This window comes from Nyctereutes procyonoides, unplaced genomic scaffold (genome assembly GCF_905146905.1).
Source record: "Nyctereutes procyonoides isolate TBG_1078 unplaced genomic scaffold, NYPRO_anot_genome, whole genome shotgun sequence".
Taxonomy (NCBI): Eukaryota; Metazoa; Chordata; class Mammalia; order Carnivora; family Canidae; genus Nyctereutes; species Nyctereutes procyonoides.
In genome coordinates this window covers 57,670,555-57,685,692 of record NW_026575043.1, presented here as the reverse complement: position 1 = coordinate 57,685,692, position 15,138 = coordinate 57,670,555, and the positions used below count along the sequence as shown (strand labels likewise).

Here is a 15,138-nt window from a genome sequence, read left to right as displayed (position 1 = left end):
TTTATAGATGTGGAAACACCGGGAGATGAGGTGACATGGCTGGGCATTACCACCCTGGCTTTGGACTTCCTTTTTAGGCCATCCTGCCCAGTGAAGGGGGCAGTCCTTGGGGTCCCCGGGCAAGACAGTACCCACCAAAGCTCCAGTTCCTACACATGTGGAATGAAGAAGGACATGCCAGCTTCCTAGGTCTGTCGTGAGGCCTGGCCAGCGACTCCCTGGAGAGGTCCAGAGATGTGGGGAGGAGCTGAGCCCTTTGCCCACCACCAGCACTAATGTACGGGTCCTGCTAGTGAGCTCCCCTGGAAGTGGCTCTTCCAGCCCCAGTCAGAGCTTCTGATGTCAGTGCCACCTTCGCTGGCATCATGACTGACCTCACGAGAGACCTGGGGCTAGAACCACTGGCCTCAGCTGCTCTTAGATTTTCCATGCACAGAAATAGGATGAAACCACAAATGTTTATTTTTTTATTTTTAAAAAATATTTTATTTATTCATGAGAGACAGAGAGAGGCTGAGGTATAGGCAGAGGCAGAAGCAGGCTTCCTGCAGGGAGCCCAATGCAGGATTCGATCCCAGGATCATGACCTGAGCCAAAGGCAGACGCTCAACCACTGAACCACTCAGGCACCCCATGTTTATTTTTTTAAACCACAAAGTTTGGGAGTCATTTGTCACACAACCATAGACAACAAATACTAAGTGCCATAAATGTTATTTCCCTTCTGTTCCTTTGAGTCATCTTTGTTCATGGGGCAAATATTATTGTCTTCCCACCAGCTGCAGAGATGCCCATTTGTTGGCTCTCCCTCATAATTGCAGGTCTTGATGGCGGGTAGCAAGACCTTTACACAGAGCACTGTGGGTTAGCACCTCCAGAACCCAAAGGTTCTGGTACCTGGAACCTGCTGCCTCTGGCCTGAGCCTGAGGGCGGGAAGGGAGGTGATGGGAGGTTGAGGAGGGAGGTGATGGGGGGTAGGGAGGGAGGCGATGTGGGGGGGTGATGGGGGTGCTGGGAGAGAGGCAATGGGTGAGGAGGGAGGTGATGAGGGGCAGGGAGGGAGGTGATAGGGGCTGAGGAGGGAGGCCATGGGGGGTGGAAAGGCAGAGGAAGATGCAACCTGTTACCTGGCCTGGAGTTTCTCCAGTTTCTTGTCAGTGTTTTCGACTAGGGTGAGGCAGGGATGTTCTAGAATTTTTCTGAGGATGGGAAGAAAAAAATTAGTGTTCTCTCTTTCTCCTCAACGGTCTTTATCTTTCTCTTCCTTTGGCTCTGTTTTACAGACCACCTGAGATTAGAGTGATTCCCTTTCCCCTGGGTTGGTCTGTAGAGAGTGAGTTGCTGGGCCCATCAGAGAATGGAGGGCAGCTGCTGGTCTGGCAGGACAGGGATTTGGACCGGCAGCAGAGGTGGTGAGGGCACCCTTTGGAAGCAGGCCAGGCATCAGAAGGCCATAGGAAGAAGGCAGGGAAGGTGTAGGCCGGGCCACCAGGCTTGGGTGCAATTGGCCTCCTTTGTGGGAGCCCAGCTGGTCAGTCAGAAGAACTGCCCTGGCCTGATGGCAGTGTGTGCTCATAGCCTGTGCCAGTGCCAGTGATGCCCCTGCTGCTGGCACCAAACACACAGACTGACCTTGATGGCTGGTTTCAAGGTGGTGCATTTCAGACTCAACCTGATGTCTAGTGCCCAGGCTGGGCTGGGCAGGTGGGAGTAGAGACAGTTTTACAACCTCTCACTTGTCCAAGTTTGCCCAAAGGAGCTCTAGCTGTTCCCTGTAGGGTGCCTCACTGAGGTCCTGGTGACTGCCACGTCCCAAAGGACCTGTCTCTTTCCTTCTCAGTCTCCAGAAAAATGGAGGTGACCGTAGGTGGAATGAGGAGAGAGAGCACTGTGTTCAGCTTGATTTGGTCCACTCCATCTTGTTGAGTCTGTATATGCCTTTAAGAAGCTTTGTTGTACATCTTTCATTGTCTGGTTATCCCTGATGCATTCATTCACAGAGCTTTTTTTTTTTTTTAACGTCATCAACAGGTTTTGAACACCATTCATGTGTCAGGCATTGTTCTAAATACTGGAGATTCAACTGTGAACGAAATGAAATCCCTTCTTAAGATCTGCTCTAGGGCATCTGGGTGGCTCAGTCAGTTGAGCATCTGACTCTTGATTTCAGCTCAGGTCCCGGGATCAAACCCTTCATCAGGCTCCCCACTCAGTGGAAAGCCTGTTTATCTCCCTCTGTTTCTGCCTGTCCCCTTGCACATTCTCTCTCTTTCTTTCTGAAATAAATCTTTAAAAAAAAAAAAGATATACTGCTCTGTGGTGCTAAATGAGTAGATAGAGGTAGGGGGTTTGAGATAGCATGTTCAGAGAGGACCTCTCTACGGAAACATGTGTAAATTTAGGAAACAAATCATGTAATATCTGGAAAGAGGGAACAACAGGTGCAAAAGCCCTAAGGTTGAAGTATGGTTGGCAAGTCTGAGGAACAGTGGGGAAGCCAGGGTGTCTGGAACTGCAGGAGAGAGGGGAGGTACTAGGCGATGGAGAGTCAGGGGCCTGATCTTGGAGGACTTGGAGGTCATGGTAGAGACTCTGGTCTTGACTCTAAGTGCAAAGGGAGTTGCTGGAGGGTTTGAGGTAGAAGAGTGACATATTCTGTTTACATTTTTCAGAGCTCACTTTGGCCTCCCTGTGGAGCCTGGAGTGGCAGCAGGGAGACCAGATTCAGTCTGCAGTAGCCTACCCCTGTGGTGACTTAGAGGTTTGGAGATATTCTTTAGAAAGTGGCGAGGTGGCGGTGGTGGTGGGAAGGGACACACAGGTGACTCAGTCAGTTAAGCACCTGACTCTTAATCTCTGATCAGGTCTTGATCTCAGGGTCGTGAATTCAAGCCCCACATTGGGCTCCACGAGAAAAGAAAGTGGTGTAGAGGGGAGTGAATGGCCTTTGAGAAGGATATCCCTTGCTGTGCACAGAGAATCCCCCACCAACCAGGGCCCCCATGTCCCTCTGGAAGGGTGAGGGCCTTCAGGTGTCTCCTGGGTCTTTGAGCTGCTGGGAAAGGCAGAGCCAGGGTGTGGAGATACTCCTCCCACCCCCGCTGCACCCCACCCTGGGTTTGGAGGGGGTTAATTGCATGCTCCAGTGCTGACCAGCACAGCTGTCTGAGCAGAAGAAAGTATGCAGATCTTGGGCTTGACCTTGAAGACCTTCGAGAGAAACCAGGCCAGTGCAAGCCTTCTGTGGGCTTCCCTGAGGGACCTGCCCTGAGAACTTTATCACCAGCTCCCAGGGACACATGTAGTTTGTCAGAGCTGAGTCAGCTGGCGGGGGTTCTACTACTGCTTGCCTGGGGCTTCTCCCTCTACCCCCTCTACCCTCCTCCTTCCTTCCATCCATCTCCAGAAATTTTTCCTTTCCCAAACAAAAACTCTGTCCGCATGAAGCGCTAACCCCCTCACTGTCCCTACTGCCATCACCACCGTTCTACTTTCCATCTCCACGAATCTGCCAATTGTAGGCACCTCCTAGAAGTGGAATCTTAAAGAATTTGTCCTTTTATGTCTGCTGACTTTGACTTTGCGTAACGCTTTCAAGGTTCGCCCATGCTGTTGGGGGTGGACTTTTTAGCAGCTGCATGCCAGCCCCTGCCCTGGGAGGTACAGAGGGGAAAGGGAAAGAGCAGCGCAGGCCCTGGATAAAGTAACTCACATCATCCCTGTGCCCAAAGGCTTTGGCTGTCTGCACTTTCCATGTGGGTGCACCTCAAAACCAAGGCCCCTATCTAGTATTTAGTCCTCCACAGTGCATGTGACAACTTGAGTCCTGGGCCATCCAGGTGGGTCCCATCTCAGGCTCGTTTTTCTCCTCTGTGTACTGGATCTTGTGCACTGACTCTCCAGTCCCCTTTGACCTCATTCAGTTGGCTGAAGCCCTAGCCAGCCTGGACCTGACCTCATGTGCCAGGCTGACCAGGGGCAGGAGGAGGAGAAGGAGCAGTACTTCTTAGACTATAGCTTTTTTATTTATTAAAAATTAATTAAGGGACTTTGATGTATCAGGACTTAAGAGAGGTTGACAGGTCACATGGTCTCTGAAAGCACAGGGCTGGTAATCCATTTAAAAAAACATTTTCTTATTCTTCTTTTTAATTTAATGGAGGAAATCATTAACTGGGAAATTGGTAGAACTGATTTATTCCTGTTTGGGGGAGGGGGAGTGGAAGAGAAAAATCTGCTCTAATTGCTGCTTGTTCTAGAAATATGTCAGCAAAATATTCCCATTAGCTGGGCCTGGCATGAGTGGAGTCAGGGCACCAAGCTTTCTTTCCTTCATTTACATCCTTCTGTCCTCTGAGTGAGAACAGGGGCTCTCTGTGGACTCAGGTGGGTGGCTGTGATGTCCATGATGTCCATCTGTAGTGACACATCTTAGAGATCCCAGCAGACCTGGCTTGGCTTCTGGGGCATGTCCTGCTGGGGGCCCTGATGCCTAAGAGCCCCAGGGATCTCATCCTCCGGCCCTCATTCCCAGGAACACAGGACCAGGACCCCTGTCTGGGAAAAAGCACTACGTGCCTCTAGGGCTCCATCCGGTTCCAAGGGGAGGCAACTGGGTTCACCCTAAAAATAACCAAACATGCAAACAACTTCAACACGCAAATACTTTTCATATCTGTGGGCCAAATAACTTAAAGGTACAGCTGTTTTTCCACTGTCCCAATCCGTTTGTTTTCCCTGAGCTGGGAAGAGCACTGACGTGGTCTGGGGCTCTTCTGGGGTCACTGTCTTCCAGCACAGTGACCTGGCTAGACCTGCTTGAGGTCTGGCGGGCGCTGAGGCTGAGCCATGGGCTCTTGGCTGCTGCCCTTTCCCAGACACCTCCTGCCTTGGGGCAGCCTGAGTCTGGCAAGAGGTGAACACCCTCCCACCCCGCACTGCCTGTCACCCCTTCAGGCTTGCTGCATGTATGGAGTGGTCTGCCTTACTTCCATTTTCCAAGCTTGTCTGGCCCAGAACTTGGGTAAATGAGATCTCAGAAAGTAGGAGGCTATAAATAGGCAAGATGTGGAGAAGATGAAAGGCAAAGGACCACCAAGGTTGTGAGCCCCAGATGGATCCCAGGTCTCCCGGATCCCTGCCAGAAACAGCTGCCCTGCTGGGGGGCAGCCTCCCTGGTCCACTGGAGGAACTGGATGCTCCAGGCCTTTGCTCACCTCTGTCTCTCCCCACTCCCATGCACTGCACCAGCTGTTGTGAGCTTCAAAGCAAATTGTCTCATCCATGGTGGGGCACTCAGCCTGTCCCTTTAACGATCCTCCCATAGACCTAGTGCCAAGTCTGGGGAGAAAGCCCATTAAGTGGGGTAGTCCCACGGTACCCACCCCCAAGAATGGTAGTCATGAGACTGCAGGGGAGCAGTGTGGGGAGGGGCCACCATCCCTGGGAGTTGGGCCACAGTCATGGGAGGAGCAGGCCCAGACCTATAGATGACTAACCTCTACAGAGTCTTCATTCATTCATTCATTCATTCATTCATTCAGAAGTTTCATTCAGTACCTACTTGGTGCCAGGTGCTCTTATAGGCCCTGGGAGTACAGAATACAACCAACCCAAATTCCTGCCCTTACAGAGCCTCATTGCAGTGGGAGAGAGGTTTTTTTTTTTTTTTAAAGATTTTATTTATTTATTCATGATAGTCACAGAGAGAGAGAGAGAGAGAGAGAGAGAGAGAGGCAGAGACACAGGCAGAGGGAGAAGCAGGCTCCATATAGGGAGCCCGATGTGGGATTCCATCCCGGGTCTCCAGGATCACGCCCTGGGCCAAAGGCAGGTGCCAAACTGCTGCGCCACCCAGGGATCCCTCCCCCCCCCCCTTTTTTTAAAATAATGTACTGCACCATAAGCCAGACACAAAAGGACAAATACCATATAATTACATTTATATACGATACCCAGAGGAGTCAGATTTGTGGGGGCAGAAAGTAGAGGGGTGGGTGCCTGGGGCTGGAGAGGGAGAGTGAGGGGTTCGTGGTAAAAGGGGACAGAGCCTCAGTCTTTGTAAGATGAAAGAGTTCTGGAAGTGGACGGCGGTGGAGGCCGCATAAGAGTATAAGTATGCTTAATGCCATGAAACTGGACACTTAAAAATGGTTAAGATGGTAAATTTGATGTTATGTATGTTACCACAATTTAAAAAAACAAAAAGAAGAAGAAGAAAAGAAAGAAAGAAAGAAAAAGAAAAAGGGAAAGGAAATAGATGGTGTCTTTAATAAGGATGGAAACTGTGGGACTCTTGGGTGGCTCAGTGGTTGAGCGTTTGCCTTCAGCTCAGGGTGTGATCCTGGGGTTCTGGGATCGAGTCCCATATTGGGCTCCCTGCATGGAGCCTGCTTCTCCCTCTGCCTGTTTGTTTCTGCTTCTCTGTGTGTGTGTGTGTGTGTGTCTCTCGTGGATAAATAAATAAAAATCTTAAAAAAAAAAAAGGATGGAAGCTGTGATGTAAGTGAGAAGGGTCAGGGGAGTGCAGGAGTGGGGTTAAGGTCAAGGACAGCCTTAGTGAAAAGGGGCCCAGAGCAAAACCCTGCAAGAGGGGAGGCAGAGGGAAGGCTGGTACTGATGCTGGAGGTACTGACATGGGAAGTGCTGATGTGGGAGGTACTGGTGTGGGAGGCAGTCAGTGTGGCACCTGAGTGGATGAGACCAGGCCACTTGGGGCATAGGTTTGGAGGGCATAGGTTTGGCCATTCTGTTAGGGGAGGCAGAGGACTCTTGGGAAGCTAAGAGAAGGCATTGCTGGGGCAAGGAATGGAGACAGGCTAGGGGTCCCTGTCCTCAGTAGCATTTCCCAGCTCCAGGTGACCACACCTGTTTGTGAGCTCACACTAGGAGCTGTGGTTCTTTGTGGCAAATTTTCCTGGGATGTTCCCTGTTGGTCCGCAGATGTCACTTCTGCCCCCCTCAGTGTGGGCAGGTTGGGGCAGGTCAGGGACAGGAGTGGTATGGCCTGGCTAGCTTTCAGTTGCTGCTGTTCAGGCTTTGAAGCTGCATAGCTCCTTCCATCCCTGGGCCCTTGACCTGCCCTAGTGTGGGGACCCTCCTACCAGGGCTGCTCCGGAGTCCTCTGAGGAGGTCCATGCCGACTGGGCAGATCTGGGGGCTCAGCTTGAGCCCCTCAACTCTTCCTGCCTTGCCTGTGCTCCTCTAGCTGAGTCTGGGTTTCTGCTTCTGCAAAATGAGAAGGTCGGATGGGATCCTGGTCGGGATTCTTGTCCAGCCTCTGTGCCTTCCAGAGCTTCCATGCACATATGGGAAAGTCTCCCTGGGTGCCCAGCCCCAGCCCAGCCTGGGACGAGGACCTTCTGCATATTCCTGCAGGGGTCCCTGCTGTTACTTTAGGAATGGGGGGATGGTCTGTTCCAATCCTATAGCGCTGGCCCAGACATTCCAGGGATGACCTCAGGAGTTGCTGGGGGAAACGGCAGGAGATGGGGTTCTAGAATAGAGGTCTGGGGCCAGTAGGGGCAGGAGGAGAGGTCAGTGGTTCAAGGATCCACGTCATTATGGAGTCCACTGAGCCTACTCCCCAGCTGGTGCCTGTTTTGTTCCCTGAGAGCCCGACCACCTGCCCTCTGTCCTTTTAGAGGGAGCCTTGGGGGGCCAGGCTGCAGACAGAAGCCTCTCTACCACCCATACGGCGGCGTGGGGTAAGTAGGGGGAAGAAGGAATGAAGGAGGAAGACTCTGGAGCTAGGTGCTTCGTCTGGGCAGGTGTCCCACCATCCCATCTCAATCAGTCCTTGGGGCTCTCCAGGACAATCACCACTAGCTCCATGTGACTACTCAATTTTAATTTTAAATTAAAGTGAGATGAAATTAAAATTTTTGTTTCCCAGTCGCAGGAGCCCCACTTCAGGTGCTCAGTAGCCATGTGGGGCTGGTGGCAGCCATATGAGATAGTAAAGACGTAGAACATGTCCATCATGGAGGAAAGTTCCATGGGGCAGTGCCTGTCCTGTTTCTATAGCACAACCCCCACAATGGAGACTGTTGCCTCCATTTTATGGATGAAAAAGCTGAGGCCCAGTGTAGGGAACAGCTTGTGGTCATATAGCTGGTGGGCACCAGAGAGTACTTGAACCCAGGTCTGTCAGGTCTCAAAAGACAGATGTGGGGTTGGTGTGCTCATGTATCCTGATGCCCAGTATGCTGCTTCTCAGGACAGAGGAGGCCAAGGCTCACCTGCTGGCCTCATACAGGCTCTGGGACCCCTGCCTCCTGTGCTCTGTTACTCAGTGGGGAGTAATCTTTGACAAAACGGGAAATCAGGGATTAATATGCAGTTTGGAGCCTCCTTAGCCTGTACGCTTGAGACCAAGGGGCTTTAGGAGATGTCATGGAGAAACTTTTTTTTTCAATTATTTTTTAAAGATTTTATTTATTTATTTGTGTGTGTGTGTGTGTGAGAGAGAGAGAGAGAGAGAGAGAGAGAGAGAGAGAGAGAACACAAACAGAGGGAGAGGCAGGCAGAGGGAGAGGGAGAAACAGGCCCCCTCCTGAGCAGAGAGCCTGAGATCATGACCTGAGCTGAAGGCAGACACCCAATCAACTGAGCCACTCAGGTGCCCCCAAGAAACTCTTTTTAAAAATGAGACAGCAGGGCCGCCTGAGTGGCTCAGTAGTTGACCATCTACCTTTGGCTCAGGACGTGATCCTGGGATCAAGTCCCACATTGGGCTCCCCTCGGAAGCCTGCTTCTCCCTCTGCCTTTCTCTCTCTCTCTCTCTCTCTCTCTCTCTCTCTCTCTCTCTCTCTCTGTGTGTGTGTGTGTGTGTGTCTCTCATGAATAAATAAATAAAATCTTTTAAAAAATAAAAATAAAAATGAGAGAGCAGTAGCCAAAAGGTGGAAATAACCTACATATCAGCCACCTGCTACTACCTGAATGAGCCTTGCAAGCATGAGGCTCTGTGAGAGAAGCCAGGCACAAAAGGCCACATATGATTCCATTTATATGAGATGTCCAGAATAGGTAAATATGTAGAGACGGAGTAGACGGATGGTTGCCAGGGGCTGGGCAGGCGGGGAAGGGAGAGCAAGTGGCTCTCCAGTTTGGGGGTATGAGAATGTTCTGTAACTAAAGAAGGTGATTGCACAGCATCGCGAATGTACCACATGCCCCTGAATCATATACTTTAAAATGGTTAAAATGGTCAATTTTAGGTTATATGTGTTTTGCCAAACTAAAAAAGTGAGACAGAATGGCAGGATCTGGCTGGCGGGTGCATAGATGTTCTTTATAAAATGTTTTCAACTTTGCCATATGTTTGAACATCTTCATAATAAAGGGTTGGGGGGAAAAGTGAGAACAAGACTGGGAAGGGAGGGGCGCCTGACTGGCTCAGGATCATGAGTTCAGGCCCTGCGTTGAGCCTAGAGCTTGCTTATTTACTTACCTATGTACATAAAAATTTTAAAAATAAATAAAAAGACTGAAGGGAGAATGTAAAGGCTGTGGCCGTCAGGCTGGACTCCCATGCGGGCCACCCTTTGGTCCATCTGTGTTAGAGCAGTGAAGCCAAGGCTTCTGTGCTGGCTTCAGGTTTTGGAGAGCCTTCATCCCAGTTGATCCCAGGGAGCAAGTAGAGGAGGGGTGTTAGGTGGTGTGCCCACTGTGGGGATGGGGCTCCCCAAAGTGGTAGTGTTTCCCAGTGCCCACACCCTTTCACTGTCCCTGGCCGTTGGGGTGTCCCAGTGCCTGGGAGTGCAGGTTGGGAGAGGGGGGTGGTGGGATCATCCTGCTTCATCATGAGGAACAGAGGCCCAGAGACACAGCTGGACTTGTCCTGCCACGTGATCTCCACAAGGAGACCCCAAGCCAGGCCTCCTAGCTCTCTCCCCAACCCCATTTCTGCTGCTCAGAGCATGAACAAGTCAGTGGCAAAGACTAGTCCTGGAGTTGGGTTTTATATGGAAGCAGCAGAGCCACAGCAGGCAGGCAGGAGCAGGTGTTCTGGAGAGTTCCTTTTCCGTGCACCCCCACCCCGGCCCCACCCTGGCCTTGTCCCTCTGCCTACTTGGCTCTGGGCAAAGGGGCCGTCTGCAGGGGACACACTTGTTCCTGAGAGTGGGAAATACGGCTGACACCCCTGAGGCCTGTGACCCAGGGTCGGGCCATTCTGATTTTTGGAGATGGGGAGGCGGGTCCGCCGTGCCTCCCTGGACGCCAGGGCTCCGGGCCTTGCTCAAGCTGACGGAGGGGCTCTAGTGCCCTGTGGCGTGGCAGGCAGCAGCGCGACCTGCGAGGAGGGTAGGCTCTGGCCTGGGCTGACCGAGCAGGAGCCCCAGGCCCTTCTCCCGCCCTGCAGAGTAGCTCCTGGCCCGGCGGGGCCGCTGCGGCCGCGAGGCTCGGGCTGGGGGCGGCTGCGCCTGGAGAAGGTGGGGATTGGCTCTCCGCTGACGCCTTCCCTCCGGCATATGGCTCCTCCGCCCGCCTCAGGCTCTGCCAGCGGCTCCCCCTTCTCCATGGCAACTTAGCTCAGTGGTCCCAGTGGAGGAGAGAGAACCAATTCTCCCTCTTCCCTCCCTCCCTCTCCTCTCCCCACCTCTTCCTCCTGGCCTCCCTTCCTCCGCGTCCCTGCCAGCCCTGGCTCCTGCCTGCCCGCCCGGCTGTCCGTCCGTCCATCCGTCCGTCCGTCCGTCCGTGCATCCGCCCGCCCGGGCACGTCCGCGCCTAGGGCGCCCCCCGGTCACCAGGCATGGGCGGCCGGCGGGGCTGCGAGCCAGGGGCGGCTCCCTGAGGCCGCGGCATGGGGAGCTGGGCAGACCTCCACAGACACGGGGGGCTGCGGGACGAGCCCCGGCCTTCAGCTCGCACACTCTGTCCCCAATCCTCCCCTTCCTTACGTTTTCTTCCTGAAAGGTAATTTCCTGCGAAAGCTGTCACAGCCTCAGGACGGGTTTATTAGCGGGGAAGGCTCCGTGTGATCACGTGGGCTGCTTGTTTTCTCCGAGTAGCTGGGGTGGAGGGAGCCGGGGAGGGAGGGAGAGGCACGGCCTGCTTGCCTCGGGGAGGGGGCTCGGCAGACTTGGGGTGTAGGGTCTCCCAGGCGGCTCCTGCCTGGCTCCTGCCTGCCTCCCGGTGCTCGGTCCTGCTGCTTCTTTTCCCATGTAACCGCGACATCACACTGACAGTGTGCTGTCCTGGACCTGGTCTGACCGGGGGAGGGGACGTGTTGGGGCACGCACACGCACCCCAGATGGGGCAGGGCTCCCCAGGGGCCCTGGCCGACTACCTGTCTCTGCCCAGTTCACTCTCACCTGAAAATGGAGTTCAGTGGGGGAATGTTTTGTCCCCGTAACCAAGAATCTCCGAGAGGATGGTGTAGCGAGGAGCATCTGCTGGCTGGCTCCTGGCAGCACAGCCGTCCCGGGCAGCGCCGCCATCTGTTTGGGACAGTCCCTCGGCAGAGTTTGTTTCAGACGGGATTTTAAGACCGCTGCCCAGTGGGTCAACATTCTGTCTTGTCCTCCCCACTTCCAGCCTCAGTGCTCAGGATGGCTTCTGGATGGCTTTCCTGGAGGGACTTGCTGAGGTTCCCTGGGGCATTCTTCAGATCTGAGCCCAGGGTGGGGGGCAGGCAGCTCCGTCCCTGTTACCTCTGTCTCCTGGCCACCGTGGAGGGATGAACCCCCCATTGTCAACTAGAACATCTATGTCGATGGAAAGTGAGGCCCAAAGGGAATGGATTTAGCACCCAGTCCTTAGAAGCCGCGGGCTGAATGGTGTCTGCGAAGCCCTGTGTTATCTTTAAATAGAAAGCCAGCACCAAGTGGCCTGCCTGACTCACGGGGAAGCTTCAGAGTTTGGTGCAGGTATGAGGAAAAAGCTCGAGACCCTGAAGGTGGCGCCTCACACGGGAGTCTACACCGGCAGGTATGTGTCGTAAGTCAGGTTCCCGGGCGTCTGGCGGATTATGTATTCTGTTTCAGTGTCTTCCCTGACAGATTGCTTTAATAACAAATCAGCCTCAAAGGTGGCCCGACACAGGGCTCCCCGTCTGGTTCTGTGGTCAGGTCTCTTCCAACCATGTTGGCACATCCCCCAAAGCCCCGTTTCTCCCAGGCTGCCCCAGACTCCCGAATTCTGGGTGCTTCCCTTTGATAATCAGGTTGGTTCCTGTTGGGCTGGGTAAGAAGAATGCTTTTGTGTCTGCAGACATCTGTGCTGTCTTGCTTTCCCTTCACTTTGAGCCTGGAGTCTGTCACCGAGACCCTCCTGGCATCTGGGTGCTGTGCAGGCTTCTTAATGACATTACCCGAGTCTGGACTCTTGTCAGTTCGCTGTAAATTCTGATAAGTTTGTGAGTTGTGTGATGGGTGGGGAGGCAGTGTGCTGGTTTTGTTTGGTTTGCTTTTGGTTTGCTGGCGAATCGAGTATCTGATGCGACATGAAAGAGGTCTGCCCCATGAGTGGTGGCAATCCCTCTTGTCTCTGCTCTCAGCCTCCATGGGAAGCTGCCCCCCACCATGTGCTGCAGTGGAGGTGACCCTGCCCTGGGGTCTCTCCTGTGCATTCAGGGTGGGGGGGTTGCTTCAGTGATACACATGTGTGTCTGGTTGGCAAGGGCAGGGCTGGCGTTGGAGGAGGGAAGGTCTGCTCCACCAACCCACCTGCTTTCATCCAAAGTGAATCCTGAGCGCTCTGTGCCAGCCTCCTCCTTCGGGTCCCCCAGCACAATGAGCCAGCCTCCTTTCTTAGTGTAATTTCACGTAGCGGTGACTTACTTGAAAGCTTTGTAAAGAGCTGTAGAGGGTGTGAGAGCAGGTCGGAGAGGTGGGAGCCCTGGCTGCCGATGCTCCAGCCAGAGAAAGCGTGGAAAGCTCATTCCAGGAAAAGTGGAATAATCAACCATTGGCCGGCTTTCAGGCGGTGAGTGACTCTCTCTTCTTTAATTCCACAGGAGCCCTGGGATTCAGGGAAGGGTTCCGTGGGAAGCCTGGTGGTTCAGACAGATCTCCCGAGGCTCTGAGAGGAAAACTTGTTTTATTTTCCTCCGAGTGCTGGCATCCACCATCTAGGCTGTGCCAGGCAGGATGGCAGCACTGGCTCAGCGTCAGGGATTCTAGGACTCAGGACCACGTCCACCTGAGAAGTTGAGCTGATGCCCCAGCCCAGTTCTGTGCCCAGCTTGGAGAAAATCTATTGGCGGTGGCTGTTGATATGCATGACACAAATGGTTTAAGAAAGTGAGCAGGAGAAAAGCTCATGAATATTAACAATCCCAATCTGCCTTGTGATGTTCCCTAACACACACACACATGCATGCATGCAGTTACACATGTACACTCATACACACATACATACTGTCTGCACACAGGCAATCACACACGTGCACAATCACCACCACATGCACAGGTATGTGTAGCCACACATATGCACACACCCCCATATACACAGTCACACACATTCACACTCACACCCTCATGCACACACACATATACAGTCACATGTGTGCACACTCACACACACAGATACATTTTCTCCCTCTACCGTCGGGGCTGCATGTACCAGTTGACATTCTGCTTGTGATAGTGTGATCTCCTACAAATGGCCCTGATATGGATAAGATTGTACAGCTGTCCCTTTTATGCATTATTTTGTAGCTCTGTGACTTACATGAGTGAGACAGGCCATTCCTGCCCACTTCTGGATGGAGATGCCTCCCTCTCTCACTGTTCCTCCTTCCCATTCGCCCCTGGGCTGCATTGTCAGATGTATCACAGAGATTGGCACATTTGTGTTTCCAGGGAAAGCCCCTGGCTGCCAGCTTTCCATCCTGGGCCTCTGAGCGTCTTAAGCCAAAAGGAAGGGGAGTTGTCAAGAGATACTGCTAAGCTGAAGATGTACTGAGCAAGGCCTTGTGTGTGCACATGTATCCGCTCTCTGTAGTGTTCATATGTAGGCTTCCTTGGCTTTGCTTCCCATGTTCTCCCCATTTCTGGTTCATTTCTCAGAACACAGTCTCAGCAAACTCTGTCCCCCCACCCTTGCCGGCACCTCCACAAATCTCATCTAAGTTAAATCTTCAGCCACTTTCAAAGTGGTGTGGTTCCATTTTACATACAAGCAAACTGAGTCTCAGAGGGGTTGAGTAACCCACCCAGGGAAGTCGGAGTATGAACTCAGACTCATTCATTCATTCATTCATTGGGTCCTATGCCACCAAACTTTTGGATGAAGGGTAGTCCATCCATCCCAGTTGTCTGAGGAGAGGAAAGGAAAAAGAAAGAAGCAGAGAGCAGACCTTGAAGGGGGCGGCAGCCCAGGGCCTGAGTGGGGAGCCCCTCACTGCCGGCCATCCAGCCCCCACCACGCACACTCCTGCTTGGAACTCGAGAGTCAACAATGCACCGTAGAGAGCCTCCATCACTTAGTCCAGACCCGCTCTTTATTTTGCTTTCTTTTAATAATGTTTCTGGCATCATCACATCATCATCGGTAACACAGTCTGCAGAGCAGGGTCTGTCTGTTTTATGCTGAGAACTTAGCTGTGGGTGGCTCGATGTAGTAGGAGAAGCCCTGCATATCAGGAGACCGAGCCTCAGTTTCCTCCTCCTTCACACACCTCAGCATGCAAGAGGTGGGTGTGAGGGTGCCTGGCGGTGACCCCCATGAATGGGCATGGGGGACAGGGGTGGGGTTGTGATTATGCCCTTGGACTTGACGGTTCAGAACAGACTGTGAGTGTCAGTTATAGCGATAGAGTGTATGCATATAGATGTGCAGATAGCGTTCAAATGGTAAAGCAAATGATTTAAACAGTGGTGCTGGGGTGAGGGTATATGAAAGTTCTCGCGTTATATGTGCAACTTTTCTGTAAGTTAACAGTTATGTGGAAAAAAAAAAGATTTAGGCAATTTGAGGGTTTTTCCCCAAAGGTAGATGAAATAGTGACATAACAGAGGAGGGTTTGTACCTCAGGGACCCACAAGAAGCCAGATGGATAAGCCCGATGGCTGGGAGGAGAGAGAACCATCGGGGTGAAACTTCTAGGCCATGGCAGTGGTCCTGGGCAGGAGGGCCTCTGAAGTCAGGCTCCTCCCTGGCTCCCTCCCTGGGCTCTGTGATGGGGCACC

At 52.8% G+C, this 15,138-nt stretch overlaps 1 protein-coding gene across 15 annotated transcripts in view; it reads left to right on the top strand.

Annotated features, from left to right (window-relative positions):
* Window positions 1-15,138, top strand: part of PITPNM2 (phosphatidylinositol transfer protein membrane associated 2) — a 139,117-nt gene that overhangs the window by 51,336 nt on the left and 72,643 nt on the right. Inside the window, exon 1 of one of the 15 annotated variants that reach the window (XM_055321967.1) lies at window positions 10,904-10,921. The exons of the other annotated variants lie outside the window; for them this stretch is intronic. The gene's annotated coding sequence lies outside the window, so the exon portion shown is untranslated. Of the gene's footprint in view, window positions 1-10,903; window positions 10,922-15,138 lie in introns of those variants that run through there. 15 annotated transcript variants of the gene reach the window in all.